This window comes from Podarcis tiliguerta, assembly GCF_965153285.1.
Source record: "Podarcis tiliguerta genome assembly, chromosome: 12".
NCBI lineage: Eukaryota > Metazoa > Chordata > Lepidosauria > Squamata > Lacertidae > Podarcis > Podarcis tiliguerta.
In genome coordinates, this window is record NC_139545.1 from 59,946,916 (window position 1) to 59,967,620 (window position 20,705).

General features: G+C 53.0%; 2 protein-coding genes across 2 annotated transcripts in view; one reads left to right on the plus strand and one right to left on the minus strand.

Annotated features, from left to right (window-relative positions):
• LOC310660981 (protein HEG homolog 1-like) overlaps nt 1–20,705 on the plus strand; it is a 194,351-nt gene that overhangs the window by 135,361 nt on the left and 38,285 nt on the right. The gene's annotated exons all lie outside the window — the stretch shown is intronic.
• KCNH2 (potassium voltage-gated channel subfamily H member 2) overlaps nt 1–20,705 on the minus strand; it is an 81,372-nt gene that overhangs the window by 49,157 nt on the left and 11,510 nt on the right. The window lies entirely within an intron of this gene.

Below are 20,705 nucleotides of genomic sequence, written 5' to 3' on the forward strand. Positions count from 1 at the left end.
TGTAGCAACCGAAACCCAAGTTCAAGGTGTCGTTTGGCTCCTAGCTTTTATATCTCAGCTTCTAGCACTGCCTTGGAGAGGCCATTAAGAGACTGATATCATGATATGGACTTCAAGCTGGTTTTAGATGATATATTGATATATTGCCCAGCCCTAATGGTCACCAACCTGGAAGGCTTGAAAAGGGGATTAGACAAATTCAGGTTCCCAAATTCTTGGGTGGGTGTGCTTTAAATGCAACTTTCCCCTTTCTTCCAATTTACCTGTTTATCCAGATTATTCATCTGCAATCAGCCCTTTGTCACAGGGTGCTTGACAAGTGATTAAGAATCCACAAAAACCCACAAAATCTATTAAAACAACAAGAATCAATTGCCACAATCCAAACACCCTCCCAAATAGACATGTGTCATTTCTTTTTTTTAAAAAAAGGATTAAAATTTAAATATTTATAGTAATTGCTTGAAATGTAATGAAACCATTTTTTTATTTTTTTAAAAAAGGAGCAATAAAAGCAGCCAGCTACTAGAGGATAAGGGAGAGGAAATACAGAAAACAAAGAACTATTTTGAACACATTGGAAATTAATTGCAGAGAATATTATTAAATCTCCAGTTTAAGAGGGAGCTCTTTGGGGAGGGCAGTCTGTCCATTTTCTTTAATTTTGCTTCTAAAGAGAAATAACTGACTGATGATCCTTATTTCTGGATCCCCCTGGCTGATGCTGGCATCCTGGTCCAGCCTGACAGGCAACTTCTCATGTGTAGAGGAAGAGGGAGAAAACTTGCTTTGCATTGCTCTGGAGGGGAGGACCTGAGTGAACAGAAAGGAGAGCTTTTGCTGTGATTTCTGCATTTCAGGGGGTTGGGCTAGATGACCCCCAAAGGCCCCTTCCAACCCTAAAAGCCGGTGATTCTGTGATTCGCTGGAGGTCCTTTAGCAGAGGTCGGATGACGGCCTGTCTGTCTGCAATTCCAAGCTGATACCCACAAACTCTATGGAATGCCATCCGCTCCTGGCACCAAACCTCGCTGCGGGAGGAAGAGGGGCCACCACCGACTTGGCAGCATCAGACGCGAGGAATGTGCCTGCCGGGTGGCAGCGCCAGGAACCCAGCGAGTGGGCAGGCCAAGCCCTAATCCAGGCACAGCTCTTAACAGCTGCAGCACTAATCCCGCAGGCAGGCGTGAGGTTCTGGGCGCAGGGAGCCCCCTCCCCACTCCTCCGCTGGCTGCAGGGGGATTATCTCACACTCTCGTCACCCAGCGGCTGGGGGAAGCGGGCAGAGGGGGTGCCAGGCCCTCTTCAAAGCCCAGGTCTTGCTGCCCAGATACCCTCCCCTGCCCCTTACGTGGCAGCAGACTTGCGACGTTCCTGCTGCAAAACGTGGTCCCAAGCGGAGAGGAAAGGTGGTGTTCTTCTTCCGTGGGGGTGGGAAAATGCAGGGCTCAATCCTGCCCACCCAGGGGAGGGCAGAGGCCTCCACAGGCATGGCAGGCGGGGGGGGGGGGGGACAGTTGTACTGACCTCATTTTCAAGGGATTTGGAATCTTGCAATCTTCTGGGAATCTGCTTAAAGACACTCCGAGCCCAACCCCCCCCCCCGCCCAAGGAGACGGCAGAGCGGAGGAGGCCAGGCAGCAGCTCAGCCCCAGAGTCAGAACTGCAGAGCTGGAAGGGACCCCAAGGGTCATCCAAACCAACCCCAGGCAATATAATAATATTATTATCTCCCAACAGAATATTAAAAACGCGGTGCAGCCGTCTTTTCCGTGGGTTTGCCCAATGCTCTTTTAAAAGCATCCGAGTTGGTGGCCGTCCCTCATGGCCTATTGGGACATGATATATAATGAAGTGAAGGGGGGAAAGTAAGTGGCTTTTCCCAAGAGGTCAGACGCCTTCCTGCTGGGGATCCCAAAGAGCGCAGACCCTGTTTATGCATGTGACCACAGCAGCAGGAATCTGTGCAGAAGGGAAGGAAGAGAGAATCCCCTCAAAGGGAGAAGGAAGGGCTGGTGGAAATCATGGAAGACGGAGAGGCCAAAACTGAGGGCACCGAAAAGAAACACAAATCAAGACTCTGTCAAGCTTTGCGCAGTGGCAGTATCATAGCCAATGAGGTTAATCAGAGGCGCGATTATTGCTTTAAAAAAATAAAAATCAAGACTCTGTCAAGGAGAATTGGGAACCTTTCCTGGTATATTTAAAAAGGAACTTTTCACGTGAAAAGTCCACAGCGGAGTTTGAAGTCTAAGATTTCTACCCCGGCAGGGTGTTTCCCTTCAACAATGTGTAGGATTGTGGCGATGAAAATAATAAATAGATTTCTGGAAGATGCCTGTGCGTGAATTTGCTTTATGTGTGGAGATCAGGGCACTCTGACCAACGCACAGTCTTCGCAGTAAGGCTCTGTTCTGATGGCATGAGTATCACAACGACCTTCACAGCGGTTGTAACATATCGCTTCTTATCATCCTCCTGTTCTGCCGCCGAGGACTTCTTGGGTCATTCTTTGTCTTTGACCTCCCCTTTGACCTTACCGCCTTGGGTGACCTTGCTGGGAGTACGAGACTCCCCACAGCTTCGCTCACAAGGATCATAGGAACGTGCAAGCCCAATCATCACAATCATCATCATAATTTATTATTCATACCATGCCTATCTGGCTGGGTTTCCCCAGCCACTCTGGGTGGCTTCCAACAAAATATTAAAAATACAATAAAACATTAGGCATTAAAAACTTCCCTAAACAAGGCTGCCTTCAGATGTCTTCTAAAAGTCAGATACCGTAGTTATTTATTTCCTTGACATCTGATGGGAGGACGTTCCACAGGGCAGGCGCCACCACCGAGAAGGCCTTCTGCCTGGTTCCCTGTAACTTGGCTTCTTGCAGGGAGGGAACCGCCAGAAGGCCCTCGGTGCTGGACCTCAATGTCCGGGCAGAACGATGGGTGTGGAGACGCTCCTTCAGATATACTGGACCGAGGCTGTTTAGGGCTTTCAAGGTCAGCACCAACACTTTGACTTGTGCTCGGAAACGTACTGGGAGCCACTGTAGGTCTTTCAGGAACGGTGTTATGTGGTCTCGGCGGCCACCCCCAGTCACCAGTCTGGCTGCCACATTCTGGATTAGTTGTAGTTTCCAGGTCACCTTCAAAGGTAGCCCCACGTAGAGCGCATTGCAGTAGTCCAAGCGGGAGATAACCAGAGCATGCACCACTCTGGTGAGACAGTCCGCAGGCAGGAAGGGTCTCATCCTGCGTACCAGATGGAGCTGGCAGACAGCTGCCCTGGACACAGACTTGACCTGTGCCTCCATGGACAGCTGTGAGTCCAAAATGACTCCCAGGCTGCGCACCTGGTCCTTCAGGGGCACAGTTACCCCACTCCTGCCCGCCTCCTGTTCCCCCAAAACAGTACTTCTGCCTTGCCAGGGTTCAACCTCAATCTAGGTAGTGATGCTCCCGCGAGTGAGCCAACTGGTAGCCACGGATAGCATAGAAAACCCGTCCTGCACTGCAGTGGTGCAGTTCTGCACTACGGCCACAGGGTGGCGCCCCTACCTTAGCGTTGCCATTGGCAGTCCTGAGAGCTCAGGGCAGAGAAATGCAGAATTGCTGCATCCCTGAATTTTGGAGTCAGAGGGGGGACTTCAAGGGTCATCTAGTCCAGAAAGTCACAGCTAATCACAGTTTCATCAACTAATTCCCTGGTGGCCCGCTGGAATGCGGAGTTAACCAGGGCTATCGACTGTCTGGCTCCGAAGCGCCCTCTCCGATTGCATGGAGCCCGAACAGCCCCGTGGTTTTCTTCGGAGCTGAGGGCGATGAAACAATCGCTGAGACGGTTAGAGCGTCGGTGGCAGAAAACTCACTCCGAATCTGACCGGACACAGGTTAGAGCTCAACGTCGAGCTACCAAGTGGCGATAGCGACGGCGAAGACTTTCTTCACCACCTCTATTGCATCTGCAGAAAATAGTAGCAGGAGACTCTTTCAGGTGGTCCGCAATTTAACGGAACCACCTTTACCACCGGGGCCTTGTAAAGACCCCAAGATCTCCTGCAACGATTTTGCAAAGTTTTTTGCAGATAAAATCACTCATATTCGGAAGGAGCTAGACTCCACCGTGGGAGCAGGGCCGGGGCGGGAGAGTGCTAGAGCTCTGTCTGGTCAAGTTGCATGGAATCAATTTCAATCCGTTACCCCCGAGGATGTGGACAGGCTGCTTGGACGCGTGAAACCAACCACCTGTCTCCTTGATCCTTGCCCATCCTGGCTAATAAAAGCAAGCCGGGAAGGACTGGGCGATGGGCTCTGCGGGGTGGTGAATGCTTCCCTCTGTGAGGGAACATTCCCAGATCCGCTGAAAGAGGCGGTCATTAAACCGCTTCTTAAAAAACCATCTTTAGACCCGGCCAGTATGGCCAACTATCGCCCAGTCTCAAATCTTCCATTCTTGGGCAAGGTGATTGAGCGCGTGGTTGCTGAACAACTCCAGGCACGCCTGGAGGATGCGGACCATTTGGATCCCTTTCAGTCGGGATTCAGGCCTCATCATGGGACTGAAAATGCCTTGGTCGCGCTGGTTGATGATCTCCGGCGAGCTAGGGACAAAGGCGAGAGTTGTTTCCTAGTTCTGCTGGATCTCTCAGCGGCCTTTGATACAATCGACCATAACATCCATCTGGACCGTCTAGAGGGGCTGGGAGCTGGGGGCACTGTTATACAGTGGTTCCGCTCCTTCCTCCTGGGCCGTGTTCAGAAAGTGGTGGGGGGGGATGAGTGTTCAGACCCCTGGGCCCTCACTTGTGGGGTGCTTCAGGGTTCCGTCCTCTCCCTCATGCTTTTTAACATCTATATGAAGCCGCTAGGAGAGATCATCAGGGGGTTTGGACTGGGTGTCCATCAATATGCAGATGATACCCAGCTCTACCTCTCTTTCAAATCAGAACCAGTGAAGGCGGTGAAGGTCCTGTGTGAGTGCCTGGAGGCGGTTGGAGGATGGATGGCGGCTAATGGATTGAAGTTGAATCCTGACAAGACAGAAGTACTGTTTTTGGGGGACAGGAGGTGGGCTGGTGTGGAGGACTCCCTGGTCCTGAATGGGGTAACTGTGCCCCTGAAGGACCAGGTGCGCAGCCTGGGAGTCATTTTGGACTCACAGCTGTCCATGGAGGCACAGGTCAATTCTGTATCCAGGGCAGCTGTCTACCAACTCCACCTGGTACGCAGGCTGAGACCCTACCTGCCCGCGGACTGTCTGGCCAGAGTGGTGCATGCTCTGGTTATCTCCCGCTTGGACTACTGCAATGCGCTCTACGTGGGGCTACCTTTGAAGGTGACTCGGAAACTACAACTAATCCAGAATGTGGCAGCTAGACTGGTGACTGGGGGCGGCCGCCGAGACCACATAACACCGGTCTTGAAAGACCTACATTGGCTCCCAGTACGTTTCCGAGCACAATTCAAAGTGTTGGTCTTGACCTTTAAAGCCCTAAACGGCCTCGGCCCAGTATACCTGAAGGAGCGTCTCCACCCCCATCGTTCTGCCCGGACACTGAGGTCCAGCTCCGAGGGCCTCCTGGCGGTTCCCTCATTGCGAGAAGTAAAGCTACAGGGAACCAGGCAGAGGGCCTTCTCGGTAGTGGCGCCCGCCCTGTGGAACGCCCTCCCAGCAGATGTCAAAGCGATAAATAACTACCTGACATTCAGAAGACATCTTAAGGCAGCCCTGTTCAGGGAAGTTTTTAATCTGTGATATTTTATTGTATTTTTTGTTTCTATGGAAGCCGCCCAGAGTGGCTGGGGAAACCCAGCCAGATGGGCGGGGTACAAATAATAAATTATTATTATTATTATTATTATTATTATTATTATTATTGGTTTGGTCAACTGGTTGAAAACATTTAATCATCAGAAAAGTTCTTCCTTCCCCCCTTCATCATTAACTATGCAGCAGACTTGAGAAATGTTTATTTTAGGAAAAGGCAACCCCATAGAGTTTACAAAAAGTACCCCACAAAGCAGGCCGTGGGGAAGGTTTGGTCCGCCAGATGTTTAAGAGCATCCGAAGAGCCTGCGGGACGAGGCTAAAGGGGCTCCCACCAAATCCAGCCCCTGTTCTCACTTTGGCCAACCAGATGCCCAGAAGCAGGATTGGAGCCCCAGAGCAACTCTCCTCTCTTGAAGTTTCCAGAAACTGGGATTGAGCAGCAGTGCTGCCCCAGAGGGTGCAGGCAGAGCGGAGCCACGCTGGCCAGGAGCCATTCTCAGCCTTCTTCAGCGCTCACTCATCACAGGCAGTCTTGGCCTGCTCTTCCAACGGCCTACAAGGCTGCCCCCCCCCATGAATTTCTCTAATTTGCCAAGGGCAGCAACAGTCACAGAGTAGAATGGGGGGGGGGGGCAGTTGCCAGGGCTGATGGGAGTTGTAGTTCCAGATGACCTGGAAGGCTCCCCCCCCACCTCCTTGGGGCCACCACCTCTGGTCTTCCCTGGGGATGCCAGCCTGCCACTCTGCCCAGGGCAGCATCTGGGCCCCAACACCTTGGGCTTCCTGCTTCTGAATGCATCTCCACTGATGCAGGTTGACTCAAATGATGGGTTGACTTTGACATAAATGAATACTGTATGTACCTTTGCATGTACTCAGTTCAAAGGCATTAAGTCTAAACTGTCCCTTTGCGATATTGAATCCACTCTATGTTCACTGAATTGTGGATCCTGCAGAGGCTGAAGGAGCAGCGTTCCTTCCTGCCCCCCCCCTTCTCGCCCCCATCTGGGTGGGTGGAAGAGACACTTGCTTGCCTCCCTCTCCCACCTGGGAGCCTTTCTCTGCCGCCAGGTCTCCTCTTGGCTCACATCCAGGGAAGCACCTGGAACCTGCCGGGTTCTGGGCTCCCTCCTCCTCCTCCTCCTCCTCCTCCTCCCCCTCTGAGGTCTGGGCCCAGGGGCTCCCGGCTTCTCTCTCCAAGCCGCCCTCTGTCCCTCTGCTCCACCTCAAAGGGCGCAGAGGCTGGTGGTATTTCAGGACTTGGAAGGAGCGCCGGGTCCCCTGAGAGCCACCCAGGGCAAAATGTCAGAAGCGCTCACAACAAACAAGCCAGAGGAGAGAGGAAGGGAGAAAACAGGAGGAGGAGGATGCCTTCGCCACAGCAGGGAGTCCAGGTGAGGAGGGCCTGGGGGGCGCTCCAAGGTCCTGTTTGCCTGCCAGCACTTCTGCCCCTCCTGGCCTTGCCATGGAGCCCAGCAGCAGCTCCAAACATCAGCAGCGGGCAGCCTGGAGTCAGAATGAAAGCTGCAAAGGCAGAGGAAACAACAGCTGAGCAGCAGGCAGGCAGGCAGCCTCCCTGGGTGACTCTCCCACCTCCCTAGCATGGAGCTTATCTGGTGGCCACTGGGAACCGGTAGCTGACGGGGAGCTCCCTCCATCACCTCAAGGCTTTGGCTGTAGCCAGAAATCCAGAGCCAATCTCAAGAGCGAAAAACAAGCCAGTCTCAGTTGACCTTCTTTCCTGAGCGTAAGAAGAGCCTGGCTGCTGGATCAGGCCCAGGCCCATCTGGCCCAGCATCCTCTTCTCGCAGGGGCCAACCAACAGGATCCGAGCACAAGAGCAGCAATCCCCTCCTGAGATGGCCACCAAGAGGTATTCAGAGTCAGTGCTTGCCCCCATAGCCGAGCCTACTTGGCTATGGGGGCAAGCACTGACTCTGAATACCTACTCGGAAGGGGCAGGCGAGTGCCCAGCCTCCATTCCCCCACCTCCATTTAAAAACCTCCAGTAGAGGAGAGTCTTCCACCTCCCAAGGGGATCTGTTCCACGTCTAGCAGCTCTTGCTCTCCGACAATTCTTCCTAATGTTGCGCCAGAATCTCCTCTCCTGCCATTTGAATCCATAATTTCACCATGCATTGTGTGAAAAATTAAGCACCTAAGAGCAGCCTGCAGAATCAGGCCTGGGCCCAAGCAGGTGCCCATTTGGGGAGCCCCACATGCAGGATCTGGCTCCGGCAGCAACTCTGCCCTCCAGTGGATTCCAGCAGCTGGTATTTGGAAACAAGGCTTCTTCCAGCCAGAGAGGAGCCCCTCACAGCCGCCGCCATCCCTTGGTCAAATCCATAGTTTTACTCTGTGCAGCATAAAGGAGGACTTTAGATTCTGCCCTGATTCTTCCAACCTTATTTTTTAAAAAATAATAATTAAACTTTCAACAAAAACAAACAACAAACACATAAAAGGAAAAAAATACACAAAAACAATGGGATTCTGCGAATCATGTGACTCCCCCCGCCATCCTTAAATTTTCTTTTCAACTGCATATCATTTCTACTCCAAATTATTATTATTTCACCTCAAATTTCCCGTGCTATTTCTAAAATAACAAGTGTTCTTAAAATCTTGCCAATGTATTAGCCTGTTTACCTTTGCAAATACATAATAAACATTTTCCATCCTTTTTTAAATTTCTTGTCATCTTGGGTTCTGAGCTTCCCCTGATTCTTCAGGCTGCAAGTCCTTCTGCCCCCCCCCCCGCCCCCCATCTCATATCAGCTTATCTGGCTGCCTTCTGTTATCTGAGAGACAATAAGTGTGGACCTTTGAAGTGAGCTGTGGATAAGTAGAAACCAGCAGTCACTTCTTGGAGCACAGCAGAGCCCTGGAAGAGGCGCAAGACACACACACTCTGGCCAGCCCTGCAAGAGTCCCGCCTGTGCCACCAGGGGGCGCCCCAAGTGACCAGGCTTCTGAGAAGCATCAGTTGCAGACAGCACAGCTCCGTGTGTGTGTGTGTGTGTGTGTGTGTGTGTGTGTCTTTTGCTCGGTCTCCCAGAAAGCAATTAATTAGAGGAGGAGAGGAGTTAATGAAGTTCCTGCGTTCCCTCCTGCAAGGAAGATGGGAAGGCTGGGCAACTCTTGGCACTGAGCCCAGGAAGCCACAGTGGGAAGGAGCTGGTGCCTTCTGGCCCTGCTCAGGGGGCTTCACAGAGTTGTAAGGGACCCTGAGGGCCATCTGGCCCAGGCATCCCCAACCTGCGGCCCTCCAGATGTTTTGGCCTACAACTCCCATGATCCCTAACAGGACCAGTGGTCAGTGATGATGGGAATTGTACTCCAAAACATCTGGAGGGCCAAAGTAAAGTCCGAGATTGGCTTCATTATCATCAAATAATGGAGGCATTTAAAATGGATAGAAAAATTGGCTTCCAGGTGGAAAAATCAAAATTGGAGACAGAACTGTTAGAACCCAAAACTAAGATTTTGTCAAGAATGTATAACCTGCTGCTGAAATGGAACACACAGGATGAGGAGGTGAAATCAGTGATGATTAAATGGGCACAAGATTTGGGTCATAACATAATGTTTGCTGACTGGGAACGGTTATGGACCACTGGTATAAAATTCACGGCATCTAATGCCCTAAGAGAGAATATTATGAAAATGATATATAGGTGGTACATGACACCAGTCAAGCTTGCGAAAATTTACCATCTGCCCGATAATAAGTGTTGGAAATGTAAAGAAGTTGAAGGCACATTCTTTCACCTTTGGTGGACGTGCCCAAAGATTAAGGCATTCTGGGAGACGATTTACAATGAGTTGAAAAAAGTGTTTAAATACACATTTCCTAAGAAGCCAGAAGCCTTTCTCTTGGGTGTGGTCGGCCAACAGGTGCATAAGAAGGATAGGACCTTTTTTATGTATGCTACAGCAGCAGCAAGAATACTTATTGCACAGTATTGGAAGACAGAAGAGTTACCCACTCTGGAAGAATGGCAGACGAAAGTCATCGACTACATGGAATCGGCAGAAATGACTGGCAGTATTAGAGACCAGGGAGAAGAGACGGTGAAGGAAGACTGGAGGAAATTTAAAGACTATTTACAAAAATATTATAAGATAATGAATGTTTGAAGATATCGGATTGACGGTGAATGGTTATTAGTAAAAAAAAGTGAATAGAAAAAGACCCAAAATTTAGATTGAAGGAAATACAACTATGGGATATGTATTTAAGATGATTAGAAAATTAAATTATGATAGAGGGAAATAATTTGCAGACAGAATATATGATTTGGAATACAGAGCAGGGAGGTTTGGGGAAGTCGCAGAAACAAGTAAATGCAAGGCCATTATGAAGATAGAAAGGGTTTTTATTATTGTTGTTTTTGTGTTTTATGTCTGTGTACTTTTTTCTGTTTTGTTTGTTGTTTATGTTGTTTTTATTGTTTATACAAAACTTAATAAATATTTATAAAAAAAAAAAACATCTGGAGGGCCGAAGGTTGGGGGTGCCTGATCTAGTCCAACCCCCTGCAAAGCAGGACTCCTTTGGGTGAGAGTGGGGCTCAGGACCTTGAGATGAAGGGTCTCAGGATCTACCGACTAAGCCATCCCTCCCAGCAGACAACAGGCAGGTCCCTCTGTGGGGAAGAGGGCGCTCGACCGGGTGGGCCTGGGCAGGGTGGTCTTGCCATACAGGGCTTGCCAGGAGGGCGTGTGAAGAGGGTCTAGGCGTCTCAGTGGACCAAGATGAACAGGAGTCCATAGTATGATGCAGCAGCAAAAGAAGCGGATGCTATTCTAGGCTGCATCCCAAGTCAAGGGAAGTAATGTTTCTGCTCTATTCTGCCTTGGTCAGGCCACACCAGGAGTCCTGGGTCCAGTTCTGGGTGCTACAGTTGAAGAAGGATGTTGACCAGCTGGAAGGTGGGCAGAGGAGGGCAACCAAGATGATCAAGAGTCTGGAAACTGAGCCTGATGAGGAATGGTTGAAGTAGCCGGGGATGTTTAGCTTGGAGAAAGGAAGATTGAGAGAAGACACAATGGCCATCTTCAAATATCTGAAGGGCTGAACATGGAGGATGGAGGAAGCTTGTTTTCTCCTGCTCCAGAGAATAGGACTCTAACCAATGGCTTCAAGTTAAAGGAAGGAGATTCCAACCAAACATCAGGAAGAACTTTCTGATGGCAAGAGCCATTCCACGGTGAAGCAGACTCCTTAAAGTGGTGGCCTCTCCTTCCTTGGAGGTTTTTAGCAGAGGCTGCCTGGCCACCTGTCATGGATGCTTGAGCTGAGATGCCTGCATCGCAGGGGGTGGAATAGAGGACCCTTGGGGGTCCCAACTCTACATTTCTATCATTCCATGAAGTCTAAAAGCTAGCAGAGCAGGGGGAGGGGGACCACAGAGAGACTCTCAAAATGGGGCAGAGGAGGGGCAGGGGCTGTGTCCCCTCCCAGCTGCCAACCCCCCAGCTCCTACTCCTCTCCATCACACCCCAGAGCACTGCTGCTTCTCCCCCGGAAACGGAGTGCTGCCCTCCCTCCCTATCGCAGGCCCTCTTGACACTATAAATATCCCTGTTGGAGAAGTGAGCCAGCTGCTCTGGAGGACTGGGGGGGGGGGGAGAGGTCAGAAGATGAGGCAGGGAGGGGGGCTGACAAAATGCAGGTCCTCCAGGCTGGTGCTGAGTGCAGAAGGCCCCTCCCTCGCCCAGGGCCTCCTTGTGCTTGGGGGGGGGGTCACAAGCCGCTGGCACAGCACCCCCTTCACACACACCCATTGCCCCACCCCAGCACTCAGATGCCCCTCTCTCTTCAGCTAAGAGGCACCACTGAAGCTCCCCCCCCCCTCACAGACAGGGGACCTTGTCCCTTTTAAGGGCTGGAGGTTTCCGTGCCAGAACTGAGTCCCCAGCACAAAGGGCTCCTCCCAGCACCCTCCTCGCTAATCATTATTTCACTTCATTAAATTTATACACTGCTTGAATGTTCAAGAAAAGCCTCAAAGCCGTTTGCAAAAAAGAAAGATTACTCTATAAGATTATCAGTAGGAAGAACGTTTCAATAGCTATAGATTTTAAAAGATTAAAACTTCTGTCAGCTTTTATTTATTTCACAAAACCTATGCTCTTTCCTGTTCTGTTCCTGCCTCTGAGGACATGTTGCAAAACAACGCATTGCGCTCCGCGGTTGCGTCAAGAATGTATTGCAGAATCCACCTGTCTGGAGGGGCCCAAGGTAGTATTGGGGAAGAGAGGGCATCTAGCAGACGCGGAGTGCCTGTTGCTCGGTTGCCAGTCCCTCCCCAAATGCCAGGAGTCAGGCAGCAGTGCCCCTGAGCGCATGCAGAGTGCCATTCCCCCTGCAGCTGCAACCACATCTCTGAAACAAAGCAGAAGGCGGCAGAACGTCCCAAGGAGGAGCCAGGCCGGGAACCTCTCACAAGAGGAGGTGTCTGGATCAGGCCCAGACTGGATGGGCTATTGGCTGGTCCAGCAGATTCTTCAAGCCCAGCCTCCTGCTCTGCCAGGGGCCAACCGGCTGCCCATCAGGAGTGACCACAAGCTGGAGCCCAAGAGCCCAGCCCCACCTTGCACTTCCTGGCCTACTGCCTCTGAGGGTGGAGGTGTGGCAGGAATCTATGTATATGTTGGGGGGGGGGTTGCCCCTCCAGCAGATATCATGCACATGCAGCCCACTGCCAAAACCAGCACAATCACTTTTGTGATTTGTCCCCACAAAACACTTGGTCACAGTTTCTTCCTATCTATTCAAAGGGCCTTTGCTGCACGATACCAAATGTAAGAATTCACTGATCAATGGATCTATGCACTGGCTCACTGGGAAACTTCAGAAATTCACAGAGACATGTTACTCAGCTGCTCAGCAGCCCCTCTGCCTGAGTGATAATCCCTGGCATCCTGATACCTGAGTGCCAGACAGGTAGCCATTCCAGAAAGAACAAACCCAGAGGAAGACAAAAGGGTGGGATTAACTTGGCTGGGAAACAGGGAAATGTAAAGATCTCTGTTGTTCCACTTGATGGGTGTTTGGTGGAGGGCAAGGAGAACCATGGGGCAGGGTCCAGGATGCTCAGATTACTGCCACCAGACCTCCCCTTTCATGATTTAGTTTGGGGGGGTTGTAACATGGGGATTAGCAGCTAATAAAAGTTTGGGTTCTCTTTTGTTCGGGGCTTCCATCTTGTGGCAGGTGGGAGTCCTGTCGCACAGTCTTCAGTCAAGACCAAGCCGACTGGCTGCTGTTTTGCTCTGGTGTTCCTGGCTGGTCTCCTTGTTTTTTGTCCAAGAGAGCCCTCAGATTCTCCATTAACAGTTGCACAGCACAGCTATCAGGTTATGCAGAAGAAGAGGCAGCTGGGTCAGGCCAGAGGCCCCTCTAGACCAGCCTCCTCTTCTCACAGCAGCCAAGCAGATGCCCCAACGCGGAGCCTGCAAGCAGGATCTGATTCCCTGAGCCCTCTCTCCTCCCAGGGCTTCCAGCAACTGCGATTCAGAACAGTGGCTGGTGGCCCCTTGCGACCAAGAGAAGATGTCCGGGTGCCAGGATGGGGCCCGACGGCTCCACCACCTGGAGGTGCCTGCCTGAGGATCACGGGATCTGGGCTGCTTTCACTCACTGAGGCTCCATTCTGTAGTATTCGATCAGTTATCTGCATAATCGGAATGAATTTCTGGAACCAAAATTGCTTTTTCTGCGCAGCCTGAGCAGGAGCCGGGAACAATGCTGTAGTTAATTGCTGACGCTCGTCTTCGCCTCCCGCACCGCCCTGCCCTCCTCACAGTTGTGGGGAATATTCCTACGTTATGAATGGTCTGTGTCACCATTCAGAAAAATAGGCAGGGCAGGAAGAAGCCAACATATCTAATTCCTGATTATGGAATTTTTCTTCCTGAAGTTCTGAGTGTTCTTAACTGAGCTCAAGGTGATCCTTAATGCTTAACTGAGAATCAATGCCAGTCAGTCCATCATTTGAAAAATAAGACTTCAGAGGCGCCCAAAATGGCAACTTTCCCTTCTCTTTGGGCGACTGCAACCTTGGCTGAAGGGCCATTTGGGGCAGAGCTGAGTTTCTCTCTGAGTTTCTATCACGGATTCAGAAGCATTTCTGCCTCTGAGGGGGCAGGCAGAGCAGAGTAGTCCTGGCTGGGAGCCATCCATAGCCCTCTCCTCTCAACCCGGGTGGGAACCCTCCGGAGGCCTCCGCTCCCCCCCTTTGGAAATTGCAACCCCTGAATGCGTGCGCATAGCAGCTCAGCTCCAGAGCACCTGCGCTGCATGCAGAAGGTCTCAGTTCCGGTCTCCAACGGCTGGGCCATGTCTCCCTTCCTGAGCCCTGGAGGCTCCTGGCTGCCAGTCCGTGCAGGCAGCCTTGTGCTGTAGACATAGACCCCAAAGATGCTGCCGCCTATGGTGCTTCCACAACAGCTGGGCCTGTTGGCACCCCCCAAAAAGTGGCTCTCCGCCCCCGCGAAATCTCAGCTGCCAGCGCCCTCCCGCCCTGGCAAGGCCGCCTCCCTCCTCCTGCCGGCCTCCCCAGCCCTGACGCAGCCCAGACGCTGCTGCTCCGGAGACACAAAGCATACACAGCTGTCAGCAGGGTGGCCTGGCTGCCAAAAGCCCTTCAAGGAGGAGGAGGAGGAGGAGGAGGAACACTCAGCCAAGGCCGCTCCGGCACAAGCCGGGAAGGAACTCGGGGGCAAGCGGATCTGGGGGGCTCACAAGCAGTCCCAAAGGAAGCACCAACGCTCCCCTCCCGCCCCAAACACCCAGCAGCAGCCAATCCACCAGCCATGCCCCCGGCAGACCTTGAACTGGATGTGAGGGAGCCGGATTCGAGTCCTGGCCTCTGCGGAGGGGAAGAGCTGGTCTCCTCCTGGAGAAGGCGACTGGACGGGGCTCGGGACCACAAGAGAATGGCTGCACTGAGGGAGGGGTTCCTGTGCCGTCCTTGCCCCCTCCCACATGGCAGAGCCCTGGCCAGCTGCCCTTTGACCCCTGCTATCAGCAGCCAGGAATAGCCTGGAGATAAATGCTCCCCCCCCTCTTCCCGGCACCCCCCCCCACTTTTCAAAGGGCTTGAAAGTAGCGCAGCGCTACAAAATGCCACGGGTGGCAAGGGTGCCTGGGCTGGTGGGGGCTCTCCCCTCCCACAGAGAATTGTTCGCACAATGAGGGCCTCGGCTGTATTAGCTGAGAAGGCCAGGGCAAAAGTGCCCCCCCCCCACATCCAAGAACAGCACCAATCCCAGAGAGAGACAGCAGTATTTTCCATTCTCTGCCCCTTCCCCCCCCAAGGCAGGATCCTGCTCCTCCTGCAGCCCAACCACCACAGCTGCCACAGTCAGACATTTCGGGCTTGGCACCCTCTCGCAATTAACTCCTAATTAGCCCCTTTGCCAGCAAGCGAAGCGGGAGATGATGTGAGGAGGAGGAGGGTGCTATTTGAATGAACCGCAAGCCCCTCAAAGGCACTTTCCGGAGGACGGGAGAGGCTGGGTCTGCCCCCCCCCCACCTTTCTTAGCCAAGGGACCAGAGGTCTCCTTCCATTTTCATTTTAATGCAAAATCTGTTGTAATGGATTTCGAAGTAATGCTTTAATGCACCGGAATGCTTTTGGGGCAGCAGCACGTTCAGCCGCGGAGATTGGCACTTGCAGCCTCTAATGAATAAATGAGCAGCTGAGACTTGGCTGAGCAGAGCCAGGCTCGGGGGGGGGGGGGAGAGAACAGGCCCCCCAGCCAGCCTTTTACAAAGTTTCCTGGATCAATGCAAACTGCTTCTGCCTTCTTTATTCCAGCATGTTCGTGTTCATACAGAGGCCTGAAGATGGGGGGGGGGGTGTTTGAGGGCACTCCGTGCTCAATCTTTTTTTTGGGGGGGGGCAGATTGAATGACAGAATTTTGGAGTTGGAAGGGACCTCCAGGGTTCCGCTGCCCCAACCCCCTGCAAGGCACACGAACCAGTTTGGGAATCCTCTTGATTCTGGGTGGCTTGCCAGAGAGCTTCTGTTTCCCAAGGAAAGTTTTCTTCTTTAAAATCATGAATGCAGTTAATGAGTGGAGGGAGGTGCTTTTCCCTCAGGGGCCGCGGGATCCATCTGTCTGGCACCCTGCAAGCAGGGGAAATTGCACTGGGAGAGATCCTCTGCCCTTTTAAAATGTGGGGGGTTCGGGGGGGGCTATTGAGCTGTTATTTTTATTTTGATTATGTATTTTGTGGTTTTAGATTTTGATTTTATTCTGTGAACCACCCTGAGACCTCCAAGTAAAGAGCGGTATATAAATTCAATAAAGTAATAAATTAAAGAAACAAACAACCAACCAAAAGGGCAGAGATAAGCAAGACAATGGAGAGGTGGACACACTCTGACACTCACAGCAGGAGCAAAGCAGGAAGGTAAAAAGGTAAAGGGACCCCTAACCATTAGGTCTGGTCGCGGATGACTCTGGGGTTGCGGCGCTCATCTCGCTTTATTGGCCAAGGGAGTTGGCATACAGCTTCTGGGTCATGTGGCCAGCAGGACTAAGCCGCTTCTGGAGAACCAGAGCCATGCACAGAAACGCCGTTTACCTTCCCGCCAGAGTGGTACCTATTTATCTACTTGCACTTTGAGGTGCTTCCGAACTGCCAGGTGGGCAGGAGCAGGGACCGAGCAACGGGAGCTCAATCCGTCGCGGGGATTCGAACTGCCAACCTTCTGATCTGCCAGCCCGGTTTAGACCGCAGCTCTACCTGTGTCCCTATAAGCAGGAAGGAGGTCAAAGGGGGCAGAGCAGGGGAAGTGGGAGAGGGAAGGGGTCCTCTCCTGGCGCAAATCGGCCCCCAGTTGTGTAGACATTTCTGATGGCCGACCTGGCAGGGCTCTCCAGATCAAGAAGAACGAAAGGCTGGCATCTGTGGGGAGAGGAGAGGGGGGCAAGGACCTGCCGGGGTGGGGAGGAGTACAGAACATAAGCAAGTCCTGCTGGATCAGGCCTGTAGGGTAAGGTTACCAGATATTTCCCAAGGAATCCAGGGACATTTTCCAACTTCATTAGGAATGATAGGATTTTGTCAGGGGACTGATTTGTAAATCCAGGAAACGGGGATGCCTGGCAACCTTACCATAGGGGCCCGTCTGGTCCAGCCTCCTGCTTTCACAGCAGCCACCCAGATGGCCCAAAGGGAAGCCTCAAGAAGATTTGAACCCGGGTCCTCTCCCCTCCTGCAGTTCCCAGACTTCGGAGGGTGGGGCAGAGACCCTGACTAGCAGCTCTTGCTAGCCTTATCCCCGCCTTGTCTCCCCTCCTTCCATCCCTGCCTTCTGGGGGAGAAGGGAAGAGCTCCTGCCTTCTGTTCCCCTCAAGGAAGGAAGGGGGGGGCAGAGAAGAGGCTCCGGCAGCCTCTCTTCCAAGCCAGCCGCCCCCCCCCCGCCCTGCCCAGGTTCATTGCCCTGCGGAGGCTCCTTGAGGAGTTTGCTGCTCCTGCCCCCAAACAGCTGGACCTTCTCTCTGGTCCCAAACCTCAAAGAACAGGACCCAGATGCTTCTTCCCAAATCCCCTTCTGCACCCCGTCGTGGAACCCAACAAACCCAGATATTCTTCCCCAGCTCAGCACCGTGACATGCTGTGGCAGACCATAAAGGGACGCGCTGATTCCTGGGGGGCTGGGGGGGGGCAGGATCCTAGGAAGCTCAGCAATGGCTCTCCAGGATTCCAGGCTGAGGAGATTCTCCCACCCCTACCTGGAGATGACAGTGGGAACTGAACCCGGGACTCTGTCCCACAGCCATGGCCTTCCCTTGAGAGAGAAGGGGACTCTCCCCAGAGCAGGCAAGGCACCCTTCCTTTCCCTTTGTTGGAAAATTTGGGGCAGAGGGAAGAAAGTCCTTCTTCACGCAGCACAGAGTTGACCTGTGGAACTCACTGCCTCAGGAGGCAGGGATGGCCACCATGCTAGATGGCTTTAAGAGAGGAGGAGACACGTTCATGGAGAAGGAGAAAAGGGCTTTGGAGGGTTCCTCGCAAGGATAACTCTGCTCTGCCTCCCCATCCTGGCCGTTTATAAAGCCCGAGAGGAAGGAAGAGGGAGCATCTCCCCCCCCCCAGCGCAGGCCATCTTGCAGGGGGGGGGAGGGAGGGAGAGGCAGCTGGGAGACAGCGCTGGCGGCTCCGGCTTTGTTTACCCGCCTTGCCGGAACTGGGCTGGCTGACGTGAGCCGGAGGCTGAGGCCTCGGGAGAGAAGAGACACCTGGTGCAGGGGCCGGGGGGGGGGCAGCCCAGGAGGAACTTGGGCGCTCCCTGCGCCTGGCGCTCCTGCTCAGCCCCACACGGCTGGCACTGCCAAGGAGCTGCAGGGTTTAGAAGGCAGCAAACCTGCCTGGAATATTATTATTATTATTAATTACCCCACCCATCCGGATCCCAACTGGTTGACCCCTTTCTTCAACCCCCTGTGCCCCACTGACTGGCTCCCCAAGGCTCCATTGCCCCCCCCGCCATCAATGCCTGGGGTCAGCCTGGAAGGATCCTGATGGAGGAGCAGCAAAGAGAAGGAGAGTGCCTCTGAGCACACGCAGAGTACCTTTCCCTCTCCCTCCCCAGGGCAAATTCATTTTCTGCGGCAAGGGTGACCTTGGGGTGGGTCCTGAAGGGCACCCCCTCCCCTCTGAAGCTGCGGATCCTCCGCCTGCTGAGGCGAACAATGCTTTGGAGACGATTTCCGCCGCACAGCGCTTTCTAAAATTGTTATTGCCATTATGCCTAAAAATACACTTATCGATTTGCAAAATAATTAACCAGGCAGGTCCCCGACCAGAATGACGGTTAGAGTCCTATAAAACAGCTGCTGTCCCCCCCCCCCAGCCGCTCCCCAGACAAGTTACTCTGGAAAAGAGGAGCAGCAAGAGAAGCAGAGAGGCGTGCAGAGTTCAGCCCTTGGCTCGGGGGGGGGGAGAAAAGGAGGGAGAACCTTTAGGACACAGAAGCAGAGAACTGAAGGGACCCCCAGGGCTCATCAAGTCCACCCCCTCCAGCACAGGAATTGCAGCTGAAGGATCCCTAATGGGTGGCCATCCAAGCTCTGTTCCAAACCCTGTTGCTGCAACCGATTCTCTATTTGCCAGAGGGTTGGACTAGATGACCCTCGAGGTCCCTTCCGGTGCTCCAATTCTACTCTCATTGCTTGAGTGCCGCTTGCTCAACCTCCCAGCATGCAAGAAGGAAAAACAGATGAGGTGGAAATGGATATGGAATGAACTATGGACTAAGGCTTTTGAATTATGGTCTCCAACCTGGGGCCCAGAAATCTGCATGTTGCCGCAGTTGGACCGGCACCAGCAGCAAACTGCGCCTGGGGAATTTGGAACGTCGGCCTTGGGGAACCAGAAGATCAGACAGGAGCCGGCTGCTGCAGTCCCGGCCAGAGATGGGGCCAGCCCTGACCTCAGGCAGAGCGGGGCAGCTGCCTCAGGCAGCAGATTTGGGGTGTCATGAAAGGGATGCCCATGGCTGGCTATCAAATGTTTCGCTGCTGCATTTTGACTGGGGGGGTTTCTGTTAAAATAATTTTACCAGCCTTGGAGTATTAGGTGCCCCTTGGCTGGTGGGGGGAGAGGGGGCAGCAAAATGATTGGGGGTGTGGGCCTGGCAAGGAATGGCACCCAGGGCAAGGACCAGGGTTTGGGCGAAGGGGACGGAGAGGAGGAGGCTGCGTGGTTTCTGCACAGCTTTTGCAACAGCCTGAATACGGGGAGCAAAGTGTGTGCATGGCGGGGGGGGGGGAGAGTAAAGCCAGGATGGGGGGGGGTCGTCAGCTGAAAAAGGGAGCAGGCAGGGAGAGGAGCCTGCCTGGATCTGTCTTGGGGAGTTTGAGATGCTGGGGACGCAGCCAGGAGGACACATCCACAGCCCAGCCCCCTCCGCCCTGCCTGGGACTCTGGCTTCCATGCTGCAGAAGCGGCAGCTTGGGATGAGATGTGGCTCCCCTGGGGGAAGATGTAAACAAAAGCAGCAGTTGAGCCAGGCTGGTTTTTTTTGGGGGGGGGGGAGAAACTGCTGCAACAGCGGAAAAGCAGGAAGCAGGAGCCACACGCAGAGTGTGCAGGCATGTGCTGAAGGGCAGGGGGCCAGGCTGGCCGCTGTCCTCACGAAGGGGCCAGGCTGGACGGAGGCTGGAAGAACGTCGGAATGTAAGAAGAGTCCGACCTCATCCAGCCTCCTGTTCTTACAGTGGCCCCCCAGCTGTGTTCACATTTGACAAGCGACATTTAGCACCTGGCTATTGGCCACTTAGGGATGCGGGTGGCGCTGTGGTCTAAACCACAGAGCCTAGGACCTGCCGATCAGAAGGTCGGCGGTTCGAATCCCCGCGACGGGGTGAACTCCCATTGTTCGGTCCCTGCTCCTGCCAAACTAGCACAGTTTGAAAGCACATCAAAGTGCAAGTAGATAAATAGGTACCGCTCTGGCGGGAAGGTAAACGGCGTTTCCGTGCGCTGCTCTGGTTCGCCAGAAGTGGCTTAGTCATGTTGGCCACATGACCTGGAAGCTGTACGCCGGCTCCCTCGGCCAATAAAGCGAGATGAGCGCCGCAAGCCCAGAGTCGTCTGCGACTGGACCTAATGGTCAGGGGTCCCTTTACCTTTGTTGGCCACTTGCGACCAAGTGAAAATGCCCATGTGCCAGGATGGGGCCAGACATCTTTGCCACCTGAGGACCCTTGTATCTGGCCTGTTTTCACTCACTAAGACCACATCCTGTAGAATTCTATCCATTATATTTAATCTGCACAATCAGATCATATTTCAGGAACCAAAATGTTTTTTCTGTGCAGCAGGAGCAGTGAAGAATGTTCTAGTTAATTGTTGTCTTTGCTTCCACCCTGATCACAGTTGTGGAGAATATCCCTACGCTA